Genomic DNA, 19,151 nt, shown 5'->3' with positions numbered 1-19,151 from the left:
AATAGTGGTAGTAACACAGCAACAAGAAAAAAAAGAAGCAGGTGATGTTGTGAAAGTGTAGGGACACGGACCCACAACAGGGGGCGTAATGAACGGACAATGGAGGAAGGTGAATAACAAGTTTTACTGTTGTAAAACGAGCACAACGAATACAACAATGAACAATTTGGGGTCGAATCCGCTGGTGTCGTGTGGGCAGGCTCGAAGGTAGGAGACGTCCGTCTCAGTCGAACCGGAACCACCCAGATCTCCTCTGCCACCGAACCCTGGAAATACTGGAACCGCCAAGTCCCGAATTCCCAGGTGGCCACTGCCTCCGCTCGTCGGATCCGGTACTGCTGGCGGGAGAGAGCAACAACACACAGATGTGGATGCGACAGCACCCAGCAACGGAGAGGGGAGAAGCCGCCTCCACCTCTTGACAATATACAGCAGGAAGGTGAGTACTTATCCAAGCAATTTAGCTGTTAGTAGTCAGCAGTCCTGAAACGGATTACAAATCTTAGCTGGTTATTCAGAATGTGAATGCAGAGAACGTTACCTCAGTCTTAAGGCGATATCTCGGCACTGAGGTGGAGACGCCGTCCTGATGATATACCCCCGTGCTGAGTGGAGTCAGCTGTGTCCAGTAATGGGTGACAGCTGTCACCCTGACGGCTCTCGTAAGGCGGCGGCGCCCTCTGGTGCCTGGAGCCCGCCCTCCAGGCAGGGCGCCCTCTGGTGGTGGTGGGCCAGCAGTACCTCCTCTTCAGCGGCCCACACAACAGGACCCCCCCCTCAACGGGCGCCTCCTGGCGCACGACCGGGCTTGTCCGGATGGCGACGGTAGAAGTCGGCCAGGAGGGCCGGGTCCAGGATGAAGCCCTTCTTCACCCAGGAGCGTTCCTCGGGGCCGTACCCCTCCCAGTCCACCAGGTACTGAAAACCCCGGCCCATCCGACGGACGTCGAGGAGCCGGCGCACGGTCCAGGCCGGGCAGGAGGTGGTGCCGGACCCGGGGTGCAGAGGGGTGAGGTGTGATGGGGTTTTATCCGAGAGACGTGAAAAACGGGATGAATCCGCAGCGAGGCCGGAAGCTGGAGCCTCACTGCGGCGGGATTGATGACCTTGAGGATCGTGAAGGGACCAATGTATCGTTCTTGGAGTTTGGGGGAGTCCACTTGAAGGGGAATGTCCTTGGTGGACAACCACACTTCCTGCCCAGGACGATACTTGGGGGCCGGGGCCCGCCGCCGGTCTGCATGGTTCTTCGCCCTCGTCAGGGCCTTCAACAAAGCAGAGCGGGCGGCACGCCACACCCGACGGCACTTCCGTAGGTGGGCCTGGACCGAGGGCACACCGACCTCTCCCTCGACCACCGGAAACAAGGGGGGCTGATACCCCAAGCACACCTCAAACGGGGAGAGGCCGGTGGCTGATGACACTTGGCTGTTGTGGGCGTACTCGATCCAGGCCAGGTGGGTACTCCAGGCCGTCGGGTGCGCGGCTGTCACACAGCGTAGTGTCTGTTCCAACTCCTGGTTGGCCCGCTCTGCTTGCCCGTTGGTCTGGGGGTGGTACCCGGACGAAAGGCTGACCGAGGCCCCCAGTTCCCGGCAGAAGCTCCTCCAGACGTGCGAGGTGAACTGGGGACCACGATCGGAGACGATGTCTGATGGTATTCCATGCAGACGGACGACGTGGTGGACCAGGAGGTCCGCTGTCTCCTGGGCCGTTGGGAGCTTCGGGAGGGCCACGAAGTGGGCCGCCTTGGAGAAACGGTCCACTATCGTGAAGACGACGGTGTTTCCCTGGGACGGCGGGAGACCCGTGACAAAGTCCAGGCCGATGTGGGACCAGGGGCGATGAGGCACGGGCAGTGGCTGTAGCTGCCCTGAGGTCTTCCTATGGTCGGCCTTGCCCCTGGCGCAGGTGGTACAGGCCTGGACGTAGTCCCGGACGTCGGCCTCCAGGGATGCCCACCAGAAGCGTTGCCGGACGACTGTCACGGTTCTTCGCACCCCAGGGTGACAGGAGAGTTTGGAACCGTGACAGAAGTCCAGGACTGCAGCCCTAGCTTCTGGTGGGACGTATAGTCTGTTCATTGGTCCGTTTCCGGGGTCCGGGTCACGGGTCAGGGCCTCCCGGACGGTCTTCTCCACATCCCAGGTGAGGGCGGCCACGATAGCGGACTCCGGGATGATGGGATCCAGGGGATCCGACGGTTCCGTTTTGACTTCGTCTTCGTGCACCCGGGACAATGCATCCGATCGTTGATTCTTGGTCCCGGGACGGTAGGTAATCCGGAAGTCAAAACGGCCAAAGAACAGTGACCAGCGGGCTTGCCTGGGGTTCAGCCGCTTGGCGGTCCTGATGTACTCCAGGTTCCGATGGTCAGTGAAAACCGTGAATGGCACGGTTGTTCCCTCCAACAGATGTCTCCACTCTTCGAGGGCCTCTTTCACAGCAAGGAGTTCCCGATTGCCGACGTCATAGTTCCGTTCAGCGGGGGTCAACCTGCGGGAAAAATAGGCACACGGGTGAAGGACCTTATCGGTCTTCCCGCTCTGGGAGAGCACCGCTCCTATCCCTGAGTCTGAGGCATCCACTTCAACCACTAACTGGCGGCTAGGATCGGGCTGCACCAGAACTGGTGCAGACGAGAACCGGCATTTCAACTCCTTGAACGCGGCTTTGCACCGATCCGACCAGGTGAAGGGGACTTTTGGTGAGGTCAGGGCTGTCAGGGGGCTAACTACCTGACTGTAGCCCTTAATGAACCTCCTGTAGAAATTAGCAAAGCCGAGGAACTGTTGCAGCTTCCTACGGCTTGTGGGTTGGGGCCAATCTCTCACCGCCGCAACCTTGGCCGGATCTGGGGCGACGGAGTTGGAGGAGATGATAAACCCCAGGAAGGACAAAGAAGTGCGGTGGAATTCACACTTCTCGCCCTTCACAAACAGGCGGTTCTCCAACAACCGCTGCAGAACCTGCCGGACATGCCGGACATGAGTCTCAGGATCCGGGGAAAAGATGAGTATATCGTCCAGATACACGAAGACGAACCGGTGCAGGAAGTCCCGCAAAACATCGTTTACCAACGCTTGGAAAGTCGCGGGAGCATTAGTGAGACCGAACGGCATGACCAGGTACTCAAAATGGCCCAACGGGGTGTTAAATGCCGTCTTCCATTCGTCTCCCTTCCGGATCCGAACCAAATGATACGCATTCCTAAGATCAAGCTTGGTGAAGATCTTGGTTCCATGCAAGGGGGTGAACACCGAATCCAACAAGGGCAACGGGTATCGATTGCGAACCGTGATTTCGTTCAACCCCCTATAATCAATGCATGGACGAAGCCCGCCATCTTTTTTACCCACAAAAAAGAAACCAGCACCCATCGGAGAGGTGGAATTCCGGATCAACCCGGCAGCTAATGAGTCCCGGATGTAGGTCTCCATTGATTCACGCTCCGGCCGTGAGAGGTTGTACAGCCTGCTGGACGGGAACTCACTGCCTGGAACCAAATCAATGGCACAATCATACGGACGGTGGGGAGGAAGCGTGAGAGCCAGATCCTTGCTGAACACGTCAGCGAGGTCATGGTACTCCGCCGGCACCGCCTTCAGATTGGGCGGGACTCGGACCTCCTCCTTAGCTTGGGAGCCGGGAGGAACCGAGGAACCTAGACACTCCCGATGGCAGGTTTCGCTCCACTGAACCACTACCCCGGACGGCCAATCAATCCGGGGATTGTGTTTTAGCATCCAGGGAAAACCCAAAACCACACGGGAGGTGGCCTGAGTCACAAAGAACTCAATCACCTCCCGGTGGTTACCTGACACCACCAGCGTTACTGGAGGTGTCTTATGCGTGATTGGTGGGAGTAGGGAGCCATCTAGCGCCCGAACCTGCACAGGCGAGGTAAGAGCCACCAGAGGGAGCCCTATCTCCCTCGCCCATCTGCTGTCCAGCAGATTCCCCTCAGAGCCCATGTCCACCAGTGCTGGGGCCTTCAGGGTTGAATCCTCAAACAGGATCGTGACTGGGAGTCGTGTGGCAATGTGGGTGTGTCCCACGTGAATGTTTTGGCCCACCCCTGGCCCAGTCTCTAGGGACGGGCGTTGGAGTTTAACCGCTCGGGGCAGTCGTTTGCGAGATGCTCACTCGAGCCACAAACAAAACAAGCTCCGTGGGCCCGCCTCCTTTGTGCTCCAGGTGCCCTAAATGTTGCCCTGCTCGTGTCCATAGCTTCGTCAGCAGGGGGAGCCATAGGCGCACGGAGCGCAGGAACAGAGGAGCGTGGGGAGGGCGGAGCTCGATCGGACCCGGAAGGGAGAGGGACGACGCGTGCCTGGCCACGCCCTTCGCCTCGTTCCCGACGGCGTTCTTCTAACCGGTTGTCGAGTCGTATGACCAAATCGATTAGCCCGTCTAAGTCCCGCGGTTCGTCCTTCGCCACCAGGTGCTCTTTTAGGACCAGTGACAGTCCGTTTACAAAGGCGGCGCGGAGGGCAGTGCTATTCCAGCCGGATCTCGCCGCCGCGATGCGGAAGGCGACTGCATAGGCAGCTGCGCTCCGACGCCCCTGTCTCATTGACAGTAGTGCGGTTGAAGCGGACTCTCCTCTGTTGGGATGGTCGAACACTGTTCTGAGCTCCCGTACAAACCCGTCGTATGTATGAAGGAGCCGTGAGTTCTGCTCCCAGAGCGCTGTAGCCCAAGCGCGTGCCTCCCCGCGAAGCAGATTTATTACATAAGCTACTTTGCTAGCATCAGTCGCGTACATCACGGGACGCTGTGCGAAGACGAGCGAACACTGCATCAGAAAATCCGCGCACGTCTCCACACAGCCTCCGTACGGTTCTGGAGGGCTTATGTATGCTTCTGTGGACGGAGGAAGGGACCGTTGAACGACCAGTGGAACGTCACTTTCACGCGCAGGGTCCTCGGGAGGGAGAGCCGCAGCGGCGCCCGGAGGGCGCGCCTCCACTTGTGCGGCGAGAGCCTCCACCCTGCGGTTTAGGAGAACGTGCTGCTCGGTCATTAAATCGATCCGAGAGGTGAAAGCGGTGAGGATCCGCTGCAACTCACCGATTACCCCTCCCGAAGCCGCCGACGCGCCTTGGTCTTCCATTGGCCGTTCAACAGCCGGTTGACGCCCCTCGGGGTCCATGACGCTGGCCGAGATATCCTGTTGTGAAAGTGTAGGGACACGGACCCACAACAGGGGGCGTAATGAACGGACAATGGAGGAAGGTGAATAACAAGTTTTACTGTTGTAAAACGAGCACAACGAATACAACAATTAACAATTTGGGGTCGAATCCGCTGGTGTCGTGTGGGCAGGCTCGAAGGTAGGAGACGTCCGTCTCAGTCGAACCGGAACCACCCAGATCTCCTCTGCCACCGAACCCTGGAAATACTGGAACCGCCAAGTCCCGAATTCCCAGGTGGCCACTGCCTCCGCTCGTCGGATCCGGTACTGCTGGCGGGAGAGAGCAACAACACACAGATGTGGATGCGACAGCACCCAGCAACGGAGAGGGGAGAAGCCGCCTCCACCTCTTGACAATATACAGCAGGAAGGTGAGTACTTATCCAAGCAATTTAGCTGTTAGTAGTCAGCAGTCCTGAAACGGATTACAAATCTTAGCTGGTTATTCAGAATGTGAATGCAGAGAACGTTACCTCAGTCTTAAGGCGATATCTCGGCACTGAGGTGGAGACGCCGTCCTGATGATATACCCCCGTGCTGAGTGGAGTCAGCTGTGTCCAGTAATGGGTGACAGCTGTCACCCTGACGGCTCTCGTAAGGCGGCGGCGCCCTCTGGTGCCTGGAGCCCGCCCTCCAGGCAGGGCGCCCTCTGGTGGTGGTGGGCCAGCAGTACCTCCTCTTCAGCGGCCCACACAACAGGTGAGATTAAAAAAAACCTATAGAAGTACTCTCACCTCATAAACATAGTACAATACCAAAAAATAATATAATCAACAAAGGTCAACCAAAGCAGAGTTGATTTTTTTTTTTTTTTTTTTGAGAAAAGTAGAATGAACATCAGTTTGAATATAACTGTTCCACATGCCTCCTACAACCCCTGGCAAAAATTATGGAATCACCCTGTAAATTTTCATCCCCCAAATTAACACCTGCATCAAATCAGATCTGCTCATTGACATTGACCCTATGCCATGACATTGACCCTATGTGTCTTTTTGCAAGGAATGTTTTTGCAGTTTTTGCTCTATGGCAAGATGCATTATCATCTTGAAAAATGATTTCATCATCCCCAGACATCCTTTCAATTGTCCAAAATATCAACATAAACTTGTGCATTTATTGATGATGTAATGACAGCCATCTCCCCAGTGGCTTTACCTGACACGCAGCCCCATATCATCAATGACTGTGGAATTTTACATGTTCTCTTCAGGCAGTCATCTTTATAAATCTCATTGGAACGGCACCAAACAAAAGTTCCAGCATCATCACCTTGCCCAATGCAGATTCGAGATTCATCACTGAATATGACTTTCATCCAGTCATCCACAGTCCACAATTGCTTTTCCTTAGCCCATTGTAACCTTGTTTTTTTCTGTTTAGGTGATAATGATGCCTTTCGTTTAGCTTTTCTGTATGTGATTCCATATTTTTTTCCTCTGCTTGGTCTAAAAAAGTAACCGTTACTGACTGCCACAATCGTTTTTTCTTGATTTCTTATAGTGTTTCTTAAAGCCAGAAAGTTGCCATTTGAAATGACTTTAGTTTTGTGTCATGTCTGTGATCTGCCTTTTTTCTACAAAATTAAACAACTGAATGAACATCCTCCGAGGCCAGTGATTCCAGAAGTTGTGAATTCCTGAGAGAACACGGTAAAATGAAAATGAAACAGTCCTATCTCACTGCCACGACAAAACATAAGCGAAGTTCACAGGAGGTGATCACAACACAAAGACTATAAGAACGAACAGGGACTAAAACCAAAATCCAGAAGTAAAGCAGAAAAGCAATGTGGAACTCAAACAGGTGCATCCTGTTTCCACTGATCATCCTTGAGATGTTTCTGCTGCTTAACTGGAATCCACCTGGCAAAAATTCAGTTTGTTGGAGATGATTTGGTAAGAAAACACACCTGTCTACAGAATTGTCCCAGCTGTCCCACAGTTGTCAGTGCATGTCAGAGCACAAACCACAGGCATGAAGTCAAAAGAACTGTCTGTAGGCCTCTGAGACAGGATTGTCTCGAGGCACAAATCTGGGAAAGGGTACAGAAACATTTCTGCTGTTTTGAAGGTCCCAATGAGCACAGCGGGCTCCATCATCCATACATGGAAGAAGTTTGGATCCACCAGGACTCTTCCTAGAGCTGGCCGCCCGTCTAAACTGAGTGATCAGGGGAGAAGGGCCTTAGTCATGGAGGTGACCAAGAACCCGATAGTCACTGTGTCAGGCGTCATGTTTGGAGGAAACCAGGCACCATCCCTACAGTGAAACATGGTGTTGGCAGCATCATGCTGTGGGGATGTTTTTCAGCAGCAGGAACTGGGAGACTAGTCAGGATTGAGGGAAAGATGAATGCTATATAATGCTGTTAGCTAAGATTCATAGCCCTTAACTAACATTGCTGATTACATTTTGGACTCACACGCCTTTCCAGCAGGGGGCAGTAAATCATCATTATATTAAAAGTGTGATTTTAAGTGCATAACTACATTAAAAATACATGGATGAAACAAGAAAGTGAACACATTTATCTCTATTGTGGTCAATTAAAAAAATCAGATGACAAAAACAATATGAACTAGGACTGCAAGTAGTCATATACAGGCCCTCATTCCGCGCAACCGCCTACCCATGCCAATGGGTGCCCTTGTGACCACATGTGGGCATGTGCATGCAGGGGCAACCACTCATCACACAGTTAAAATTTTAAACAAATCACACAATGCATCAAGGAGTTATGACATGTTGATTGTTGATCCACTAGGGGGCGCTCAGTGTACAAACAGAGGGGCTGGGTGTGTTCAGGGGCCAACCGTCATCATACATGTGAAGTTTCAAGTCAATCAGGCAAAGCATGAAGGAGTTATCATGACTTGATGTTCCATGGCAAAGGGTCAAAATGGCGGCACCATAGCGGCCACACCCTTCAACATAGAGAAAAGCTTTTGATAACTTTTGGTCAGTATCATCTTTGGATGCTGTCAAAGAAATTTGAAGTGCATTGGACAAAATCCCTAGGAGGAGTTCGTTCAAATACAACATGTGGAAATCATGCCAAAATGACAAGAAAATTCAAAATGGCCGACTTCCTGTTTGGAGTAGACCCATGGTGCAAGAGACGTTTTTGTACGTCTATGCAAGTCACACGTGTACCAATTTTCATCTCCCTACTCCAAAAAATGGAATGGAATATATAGTAAATTGCTTTATAAATACCAAGGTATATTGTTATGTGCAGACGCGAGTTGAGGAGCGGACCAGCGTCTGACTGAACCCAGCGCTAAAATAACCAGAAAGCGGTTCCAAAAACAAAACAAATTTATTTCCCTTTTGTGCAATAATTGTGTACAACATAAATGTGCGTTTGTCTGTCGAGGTGAAGGACGGCGCGCTCTCCAGCGCCCAAATGGATCGAAGCCCGACGCTTCTGGACCCAGACTCACCGCCGAACACCCCCAGGTGGACACGACAAACTGACTCTGTGAAGGATGGAAAAGGTGAGGTAAGTCAACAGCTACAACAAATATCCTTCAAAGGCACACACTATCAGCAACACATTCAGGTCTGAATTTAAGCTTTATGTAAATGAGCAGCTTCTCACAACAAGTGGAGGATCATCAGTCCGTACGCCACGGCAGTGAGAAGCGAGCTGCACAATTCTCATCAATGTTCAAATATACTGTGTAACAAAATACCAAATTACTGTTAACACTTATTCAGACAATCATCACCTCTGATGTGTGCTGACAGCATGTGTCCCTCACCCGTCCTCCTTCACAGGCACGATGTGTCAAACCCAGGCGCGGTCCTCAGCGTCTCACAACCGAACGTCACAAGGTCGAGTTCCCGGCAATTTTGCTTGAACCACTCATGGCTTAAATGCAGAACGGCATCTCATTATCTGCTTCAGCTGAAAGTCTTTAAGTTTGCACGTGAGCATCATCCACAGGTGCTGCAAGTCATTAGGCCTGCACGTGAACATCCTCCACAAGTGCAGCCAATGATGCTGATGAGGGTGAAGGACTCTTCTGCCAGCACCTTCTCCACAGACAAAAACCAGTTTGCATACCACCTGGAGAGCAAAGAAAAGAAAACAACACCAAAATGTCCAGCCAAACCCCCCAACACACAACAGTACCCCCCCATCAACTGGAAGCCTCCTGGCGACCGAACAGACCAGGCCCGAGAACAGCACCTCCCTCCGGGGTCCTCGTCAGGAAGCAGATGGCGTAACGCTCCCAAGGTCCACCGCAGACAGCAGGACAGGGCACCGCGGCTGGAAGGCCGGCTGGCATCAACAAAAAACCCCAAAAAGTCCCATATACAACCCAACATACAAGAAAAAACACAAAACCCACCCAAACCCTCCCCAGGGGACCGTTCCATCCAACCCCGGGAAGAAAAGAAAAACACCCAAATCCAACAACCCAACACAGCCCCAACAATACAATACAAACATAAATTCACAAAGAAAAATAACAAACAACCCCCCCCCAGAACGACTTGCAGAGCCCAACACCCCCCAGAAGACCTTTACCGCCAGTTCCAGGAGTAACAGCCAAAGCCGGAATCCCACAGAGGTCCCCAGGTATTCATGGAGCAACAGCGCCCCCCAGAGGACCGTACCATCAACCCCAGGAGGCACCCTCCCCACAACCCAGGAACCCCAGACCCGGCCACACTTGGCTAGTCAGCCCCACAATCAATTCCCCCCCAGAGGACCGTCCCATCAACCCTGGAGGTGGAACCTGGAAGGAAACATAAAAAACCCAAAAATCCAACCCCCGGCGGACTTCATTAAACCACCCCGGGGGCAAATAAAACAACCGGCAAACCCTGTTACCCCCCCCCCCCCCAGCACACCAAAAGACTCCAGATCACTCCCAGAGCCTATCGTCAGCCAAATTTTGGCGAACGGCACAAAACTACTAAGCTGGGGAAGGAAACAGGAAAATCTAACCCGGTCCCATCCCCGAAGCGCAGCGGAAAACCGGAAAGACGTCCGGTGCCCCAACCCGACCATACCACCAGCCTATCGGGAGGGGTGGAACTACCGAAATGGCGAACGGCAACAGATCGGCCCACCACTCCGACTGAGGTATGTTCCCGCTGCACCACACCCCGGTAAAACCAATGACGAACGGTCAAAGGCCCACCGGGGCTGGAGAGGAACCGGGCCCTAACCAAACCCAAAAAAATGCCCCTGACAACCCCCCCCCCTAGGTGCAGAGGTCTTCTGAGAAACGCTCAGCGTGACCAACCTGCACCACCCCACAACCCAAAAGACAAAACAGTCTCAGAGCAATGTGAGGTTGGGGTTAGGGAAGCAGGGAAATAAAAAACAACAAAACGACCCAATCCTCAAACAGAAAATACCTAAGTCCAAATAATGAAAACAAACGATTACCTGAGTCCAGCCGAGCTCCGAACTGCCAGTCGTTCACTCCTCCGGAACCGCCTCTAAATCCCCAAACAATTTATAACCCCTTACAAAAAAACAAAAATAGCCCAAATAACTAAACAACCAAAGATCTGCCCCTTTTTTTTTTTTTTTTTTTTGTGTCCATTATTATGCCTGTCTAAGAACAGCTGGAGATACGTCATTGTTCTCTTTCTTGACGCTTATGTGACCAGGGCAATATGGCGGCTTCAGCTCGTCCGAGCTGCATGGGCTCATCCGCAAGAGGAGCCAGAGGTCCCGTCGGAGGAGTCTCAGTGGGGCGAAGAAGAGGCAGCCCTGATCTGTGTCGGGGAAAGCCCCGAGACGAAAAGACCCGCTCTGATGTCCGTCCTCTCTCGCGTCCACGCTCCTTTATCCGATCATCTAGACGAACAACCAAAGATATCAGCTCATCTAAATCTTTTGGTTCGTCTTTTAGCTCGTCTTTTAATGAATCGTTCAAACCATCCACAAACACTCCTCTCAAAGCTGCGGCATCCCAACCGGACTGAGCAGAAAAAATTCTAAAATCCACGGAATAATCCGCCGCACTCCGCCTCCCCTTGGGTGACGGAGTTATCTGCACCGGTATCGATAGTGCCGCAGCTGGAGCAGCAGGAAGCAGAATGGCTTGTGCTGCAAGCTCCGTAATGCGAGCATCTGTTTGTTTAATTTGATTTGCGAGAGGCCGTAATTGCTCCCATATCTTCTCCAAGTATTCTTGAACTTTTTCAGCAAAAGGAACCGCTTCTGCCGCTGGGTCCATTTTAGAATGGCCGGGAACTACTGTTATGTGCAGACGCGAGTTGAGGAGCGGACCAGCGTCTGACTGAACCCAGCGCTAAAATAACCAGAAAGCAGTTCCAAAACAAAACAAATTTATTTCCCTTTTGTGCAATAATTGTGTACAACATAAATGTGCATTTGTCTGGTGAGGTGAAGGACGGCGCGCTCTCCAGCGCCCAAATGGATCGAAGCCCGACGCTTCTGTACCCAGACTCACCGCCGAACACCCCCCAGGTGGACACGACAAACTGACTCTGTGAAGGATGGAAAAGGTGAGGTAAGTCAACAGCTACAACAAATATCCTTCAAAGGCACACACTATCAGCAACACATTCAGGTCTGAATTTAAGCTTTATGTAAATGAGCAGCTTCTCACAACAGGTGGAGGATCATCAGTCCGTACGCCACGGCAGTGAGAAGCGAGCTTCACAATTCTCATCAATGTTCAAATATACTGTGTAACAAAATACCAAATTACTGTTAACACTTATTCAGACAATCATCACCTCTGATGTGTGCTGACAGCATGTGTCCCTCACCCGTCCTCCTTCACAGGCACGATGTGTCAAACCCAGACGCGGTCCTCAGCGTCTCACAACCAAACGTCACAAGGTCGAGTTCCCGGCAATTCTGCTTGAACCACTCATGGCTTAAATGCAGAACGCCATCTCATTATCTGCTTCAGCTGAAAGTCTTTAAGTTTGCACGTGAGCATCATCCACAGGTGCTGCAAGTCATTAGGCCTGCACGTGAACATCCTCCACAAGTGCAGCCAATGATGCTGATGAGGGTGAAGGACTCTTCTGCCAGCACCTTCTCCACAGACAAAAACCAGTTTGCATACCACCTGGAGAGCAAAGAAAAGAAAACAACACCAAACTGTCCAGCCAAACCCCCCAACACACAACAGTATATGTTTTAGTCACCCGTGCGCCTCTAAAATGTGGTATCAATGCACACACATCACTTAGAATGATTGCGTTCATCACTGCTCAGTTATGCAATATTGAGACATTCTCAGCGCAAAACTGCAGTTGAGATCCACAAATATGTCAGTCGCTATTCACATTATTGGCAGAATTATTGGGGGAGCTGTGGGGGGGCTTGGCTCATTATTGGGGGGGGCTTAAGCTCCCCCCTCTTGGCGCCGCCACTGTTTGCAGTCAACTTTTGTCTGTCTCCACCTCTTCATAAACCCACAGCCTATTCTGAAAAAAAGGAAAAATAAACATTGCATATATTATGAAGTCACTCGTCACACCAAAGTGATATTATCATCACCTATAACACCACTATGCTAGAATGAGTGTGAGAAGACCGACCACGTGTCAGGTGCATTGCAACCCCGTATTACTCGATGGTGAATGAACATGACAACAGCAACAGAGCATCTCCTGCTCATGTGGGGGAATAATGGTAGTATTACCAATCCATAACAGCACACATCTCAGTAAGACTGAATAGTAATGATTACATACCTTGAAAGTGGTGTCTGATTTTCCTCTTGCTGTGTTCACACACGGAGCCATGTACAACTCCATGGTGTGTGGCTGTGTTTTTGCCACAGGAAATCGGCGTTCATCTATCTTTGGGCATCTCTCGGTAGCTTTGCTTAGCTTCGTTATTGGTTTAGCTCAGCTTAGCCAGTAAAAAGTAATCCCAGTAGGGGACCTAAGGCAGACCCCTGTGGAACCCTGTATTTCATTGAACAAGGTTTGAGGGGACATTATTGTACAGGACACAGAGAGAGCAACTAGTTAGGTAGGATGTCAACCACCTGTTTTAAAATGTTTTTAAAGTACATTATTCTAATTATGTAATTGTTCTCCTCCAGACATATGGCCACACCCATCAGTTTATTTTTTGAGGAGCAGTTTATGTGCTCCATATGTCTGGAGGTTTTCCACGAGACTGTTACTACTTCATGTGGACACAACTTCTGCAAGGCCTGCATCAGCAAGCACTGGGAGGGAAAACAGTGCCGTGAGTGCCCACTGTGCTAAAAGAAGTTCAGGAAAGGATATAAGCTTTGGGTGAACACAGGATTCAGGGATGTTGTGAAGAATTTTAAGAAACATCAGGTGTTGTATGGCTGGGGGGGCCTGGCTGCCAGTTTGTTTGCCTTTTGTGTTTCCTCCCAGGTGGCATGCATTTGGGACTGAGTGGCTGTGTTGCTGAGGCTGTTAGGACTTCACCCTGATCACCTGCGACTCGTCAGGACTCACAGCTGAGGTGCATCTGGAGGGATTGGAGTATGTTGGCATTTAAGACTGAAGTGCACAGTGTGCATTTGCCAGAGACTCGACCTTGTGACCAGACGGGTGAGATCGTCGTCTCGGGAGCCATCTCATCAGCAGCGGACGCTGAGAATGTCCAGGTTTGATGCACGGTCTGTGAAAGAGGAGAGGGTGAGGTTTCACGCTCGTCAGCACACTTCCTGAGGTACGTTGGATTTTGTGACTAACAGTTATACAGTCAGTAAATGTGGTGTCCCTCACACCTTATTGTATTGAGCTGTATGTTAGTCATGTATCAGCTTCCACTGCGGTGGAGTTTTGTGAACGGGATGTTCCATGCCTGCAGGTTGGAAGCTGATCAGTAATCAAGCCAGGAAGTGTTTGCTGTTTGTACACCTTTAAGTGTTCTGTGTGTAGAGTGTGGACTCACATAATAGTTCCTTCTTTCACAGACTCGGTTGTTGCGGCCACCTGGGGGGTGTCGGCGGGGTCCTTGGGTCCGAAACAGCTTCTGGCTCCGGACCATTAGCGCTGCTGGGAGCGCACCACGCCAGACCGCACCTTTTATTATTATTATGATCACTGTTATGTATTAAATTCAGTTAGCCTTTGAACCGTGCTCTGCTTATTTCATACTGGGTCCTTCAAATGCTGGTCGGTTCTCCGAGCTGCGTCCGACACATAACAGTAGTCTCTGGCCAAACATCACGGACCCAGCGGTAGCAGAGACGGTAACGCGCCGGGAAGGCGGCAGCAGACGTTCAGTGGTTATCCGGATCAGTTGCGGGGCTCTCCGCCCGGAAGGTGCGTGTTTGAGAACCCATTACTGGATACTAATTTGTGCTCTCTTGCAGCCGTGTCCTGTGTTTGTGCCTTATCCGTGGGTCGTGGTGGAGTGTGACTGGCGACAGCTTCGCGTCACACTCCGACCGGATAAGAGGCTTAAACGGGAGCTGCAAGAGTGCGTTTGTAATGGGTTCACGCGCACGGCGGAGCTCTGTTAGCACGGGTCGCTGGGCTTCCTGTGCTACAGTCGTAGCCCCGTTTCCCCGGATAAAAGGTAACTACTGCGTCTGTTGTTTCAGCTCCGGCGTTATTTAGTTGAGCACATTTTGGTTGTGTTGCACACAGCTGCGCACGAAGATGCAGCTCGTTTGTTTTTTGTCACCAAAGGGGGTTTTTCATTTTTTAGCACTCTGGTTCCCCCTTGTGGTGACTGAATCACGGTACCGTCAAGCTCTTGAGTAGGAACAGGTGTGTTCCATGTGGTTGAGCTTGACGGTATAACTCACTGATTTGTTTTGTGTGGGTGTTTTTTGTGTGGGATTTTGTTTTTTTTTGTTGTCCACTGTTTGTCTGGGGGTGTGATCCTGCGGCCTTTGTTACACAAAAAAAAAAAAAAAAAATAAGAAAGACGGGGACCCAAACAACTGTGTGTTGGTCTGTTTTTTTTTCTTTTGTTTCTTTTTGTTTCCCCCCTCCCCGGGGTTAGGTGGAACGGTCCCCTGGGGGGTGATGGGGTGGTATTTGGGTTGTTTTTTCTCTTTGTTTTTTGTTATGCCCTCTCTTCTCCTCTGACTCCAGCCGGGGGTGCCGTAGTGTCGGCATTGCTGGAGGGGTGCAGTTAGGTTGTACTGGGCGTTTCCCAGGTGGCCTCTGCACCCGGGAGGGGAGGGGGGGGGGGGTTTGGAGTTTTTGTTTTGTTTTTCCTCCCCCAGTTTCCACCCTCAGGGTTTGACTGTGGTGTCCTCTGGGGGGGAAAAGGCGTTGGGTCCATCTAGCCGTGGGCGGCCGGGGCTGGGTCCATTGGTCGTGTGGGGAGGCGTCTCCTGGGGTTGACGAGTGGTCCTCTGGGGGGCGCTGGTAGTCCCCGTGGGTGACGGTGGATCCCAGAGGGACCTCGGCCGTGGTTATTACTCCTGGAGCTGGCGGGTGGCCCTCTGGGGGGTGTTGGTCCCTGCGTGTCGTTTGGGGGGGAGGAGGGGGTTTTTTTTTTTGGCATTTTTGTTTGTGTTTACATGTGGGTTGTTTTTCCTTTCTCCCCTTCCCTGGGGTTTGATGGGACGGTCCCCTGGGGAGGGGGGGGGGGGGATGTTTTGGTTGTTTTGTTTTTGGCTAATCACACGTTTGGTTAAAGGCTGACCGCACAGGTGTAGGAACTCCTGGCCACACCTGTGCTAAGACTGTCAGAAACAAAGGCAAAGATGCAGCCAGTTCAACCAGTCTGTTGGAGGACTAACGCGGACGTGGTTTCCAGCCATGGTCCCTGGAGGGGGGTGTTTCTCCTGGGCCAGGTGTGTGTGGTCGCCGGGAGGCTTCCCGTGAGGGTGGGGTACTGTTGTATGGCTGGGGGGGCCTGGCTGCCAGTTTGTTTGCCTTTTGTGTTTCCTCCCAGGTGGCATGCATTTGGGACTGAGTGGCTGTGTTGCTGAGGCTGTTAGGACTTCACCCTGATCACCTGCGACTCGTCAGGACTCACAGCTGAGGTGCATCTGGAGGGATTGGAGTATGTTGGCATTTAAGACTGAAGTGCACAGTGTGCATTTGCCAGAGACTCGACCTTGTGACCAGACGGGTGAGATCGTCGTCTCGGGAGCCATCTCATCAGCAGCGGACGCTGAGAATGTCCAGGTTTGATGCACGGTCTGTGAAAGAGGAGAGGGTGAGGTTTCACGCTCGTCAGCACACTTCCTGAGGTACGTTGGATTTTGTGACTAACAGTTATACAGTCAGTAAATGTGGTGTCCCTCACACCTTATTGTATTGAGCTGTATGTTAGTCATGTATCAGCTTCCACTGCGGTGGAGTTTTGTGAACGGGATGTTCCATGCCTGCAGGTTGGAAGCTGATCAGTAATCAAGCCAGGAAGTGTTTGCTGTTTGTACACCTTTAAGTGTTCTGTGTGTAGAGTGTGGACTCACATAATAGTTCCTTCTTTCACAGACTCGGTTGTTGCGGCCACCTGGGGGGTGTCGGCGGGGTCCTTGGGTCCGAAACAGCTTCTGGCTCCGGACCATTAGCGCTGCTGGGAGCGCACCACGCCAGACCGCACCTTTTATTATTATTATGATCACTGTTATGTATTAAATTCAGTTAGCCTTTGAACCGTGCTCTGCTTATTTCATACTGGGTCCTTCAAACGCTGGTCGGTTCTCCGAGCTGCGTCCGACACATAACATCAGGTATTCACGTCAAATGACTCCTCAAATTGGGTTAAACCAGGTGAGGTGCCATGTGACTGTTGTCTTCACATCAAGCACAAAGCATCCAAGACCTCTTTGTCTTGTTCGGCATCATACTGTGAGAACCACCTGGAACCTCATCTCAAAGTTCCATCCTTGAAGCAACATAAGCTGAGTGGTCCTGTGAAGAATCTGGACGAGAAGATATGCAAGAAACATGACAGGTTTTTCGAGCTCTTCTGCAGAAACGACCAGCTTTCCCTTTGTATAATGTGCACAGAACATACCACCCATGACACGGCCCCACTAGAGGTAGTGTACGAGGAAAAAAAGGCTGAATTGGAGAATGAAAAGAAAAAAAGGGAGGAGGTGATTCAGGAAACACAAAACAAAGTTCAGAAGATGAAAGCAGTGGTGAAGACAAAAAGGAAAATCAGAGACACCTTGATGACTGAAGATTCCGAGGTTTTCTTTAGTTTGGTGAGGTCCATTCAAAGACGCCGGGCCGAGCTGATTGAGAAGCTCGATGAGAATCAGCGGGCAGTAGAAACGCTCTCTGAGATATCTGTCAAAAATCTGGAAGAAATTGTCACTCAGCTTCAGACGAGAAACACAAAGCTGGAGGAACTCTCTCAAACTGAAGATCACCTCCAATTCATCCAGAGCGTTATGTCCTTCTTCACCTCTCCAACCGCCAAGGGCTCATCTGACATCAGCGACAACAATCACTCTTGTGTCGAGGTCCTGGAAAGAAATTTGGCTGAGCTGGACACGCTTACTGAAGAGGTGAAGCAAATTGATAAAGAGGTCAGGGTATGTTGGAGGAAAATCCAAAAAGATGAAGCAAACCAAATCAAACTATTGATTGAGTTCATCTCAGCTGTTTTTGAAAACATCAGGTTCAAGATAAGACAACAACCCAATGCACAGGAAATAGAGAGAACAATCATAATTGTTGTATTTTTGATCATTTACATGTTAGTCCTGGTATGTTTCTGCAACCTCTAAAGGCTAACTTGAAATTAAATGAGTAATAAATAATGAATAATAATACAAAAGGAGAATAATTTTAGTAATCTAATTAATGCATTAACTGGTTTGACATCTGTGATGCAAATTATTGGTTAAGCTAATAGGATGAATAAATGGAATAGTTTTGACAGTGTTGAATGTTTGGTCTCCAACGTAAAGGTCAACTAAGGTCAACGTCCATTGGATTCCATGACATGTGACATATGTTACCCCGTAACGCGATAACTAAGCATGATACATGGACCAAACTATTCCTTTTTAATACCCTATTATTAACTCAACTAATAATTTGCATCACTTTTTACCAAAATTGGAGCAACTTTGAACTTTTGACCCCTGTACAAACTGAAACTGACCTTTTGTCAGAATTCTTGCTGTTTTTATCCCATAACTCCATAAAATTCGGTCACAGACAGTCCAAACTATACCTTTTTGGGATCTTTATGATCAGGCAAATAATGTGGTATAGTTTTTAATATGATTGGAGCATCTTTTAATTTTGATTTTAATTCTTTTAATTCTTCAATTGACCCCTACCTGGCCACTCGGTTTTTTCAAAAGAGGAACGTCTAAGGAGGATTTGTGCCGAATTTGATGCCTGTATCACCATTTGCAAGATTAAGTTCTAAATATTCTCTTATCTGCTGCACTAAGAGGAGTCTAGGCTCCAAGCTCATGGATCCCCACAGATTACTATCTGTGATATTGGGTAGTGATGATTAGTTACACAAATTATTCCTCCTAGGCGGAACACCCAGGTGGATGCTGGGGGGGGGGGGGGGCACCCGGCGGCCACGTTGATGCAACAATGTTGACAGTGTAAGAAACTGATTTTTTAAATGCCCTCCCAATTTGCAGGAAGTGTTTGAGTAGATTATGAACTGAATGAATTGAGGTTTATTGTCATTGTATATGATACAACGAAATTCCGTGTGGTCCCTCTTAACAAAAGAACACAACATATGACAACAAAAGACAACAGAGGGAAACATACAACAGCATACAATAACATATTACAACTGAAGACAACATACAGCACGTTGGTATAATAAAATAGAAAAATAAGAATAAAAATACAAAATAATAATAATAACAACAACGTACAGGTGGTGCAAAATGGCAGAGAGAAAATAGTGCAAAATATGGAGTTATTGCAAGGTATAAATGAATAAGTTGTTGAATTAAATTGAATTGAATTTAGCTTTTATTGTCCTTATATATGATGCAACGAAATTCCAATTGGTACCTCTTTAACAAAGGAAGACAACATCTGA

The 19,151-nt window shown here is 50.2% G+C and overlaps 1 pseudogene; it reads left to right on the top strand.

Moving 5' to 3' along the window:
* The first annotated feature begins 13,173 nt into the window (after nucleotides 1–13,173).
* LOC117513354 lies at nucleotides 13,174–17,890 on the top strand (annotated as a pseudogene).
* Nucleotides 17,891–19,151: the final 1,261 nt, after the last annotated feature.

This window comes from Thalassophryne amazonica, chromosome 7 (assembly GCF_902500255.1).
Source record: "Thalassophryne amazonica chromosome 7, fThaAma1.1, whole genome shotgun sequence".
Classification (NCBI taxonomy): domain Eukaryota; kingdom Metazoa; phylum Chordata; class Actinopteri; order Batrachoidiformes; family Batrachoididae; genus Thalassophryne; species Thalassophryne amazonica.
Note: the sequence above shows the minus strand (reverse complement) of the source record. Positions and strands in the feature narration are given on the sequence as shown.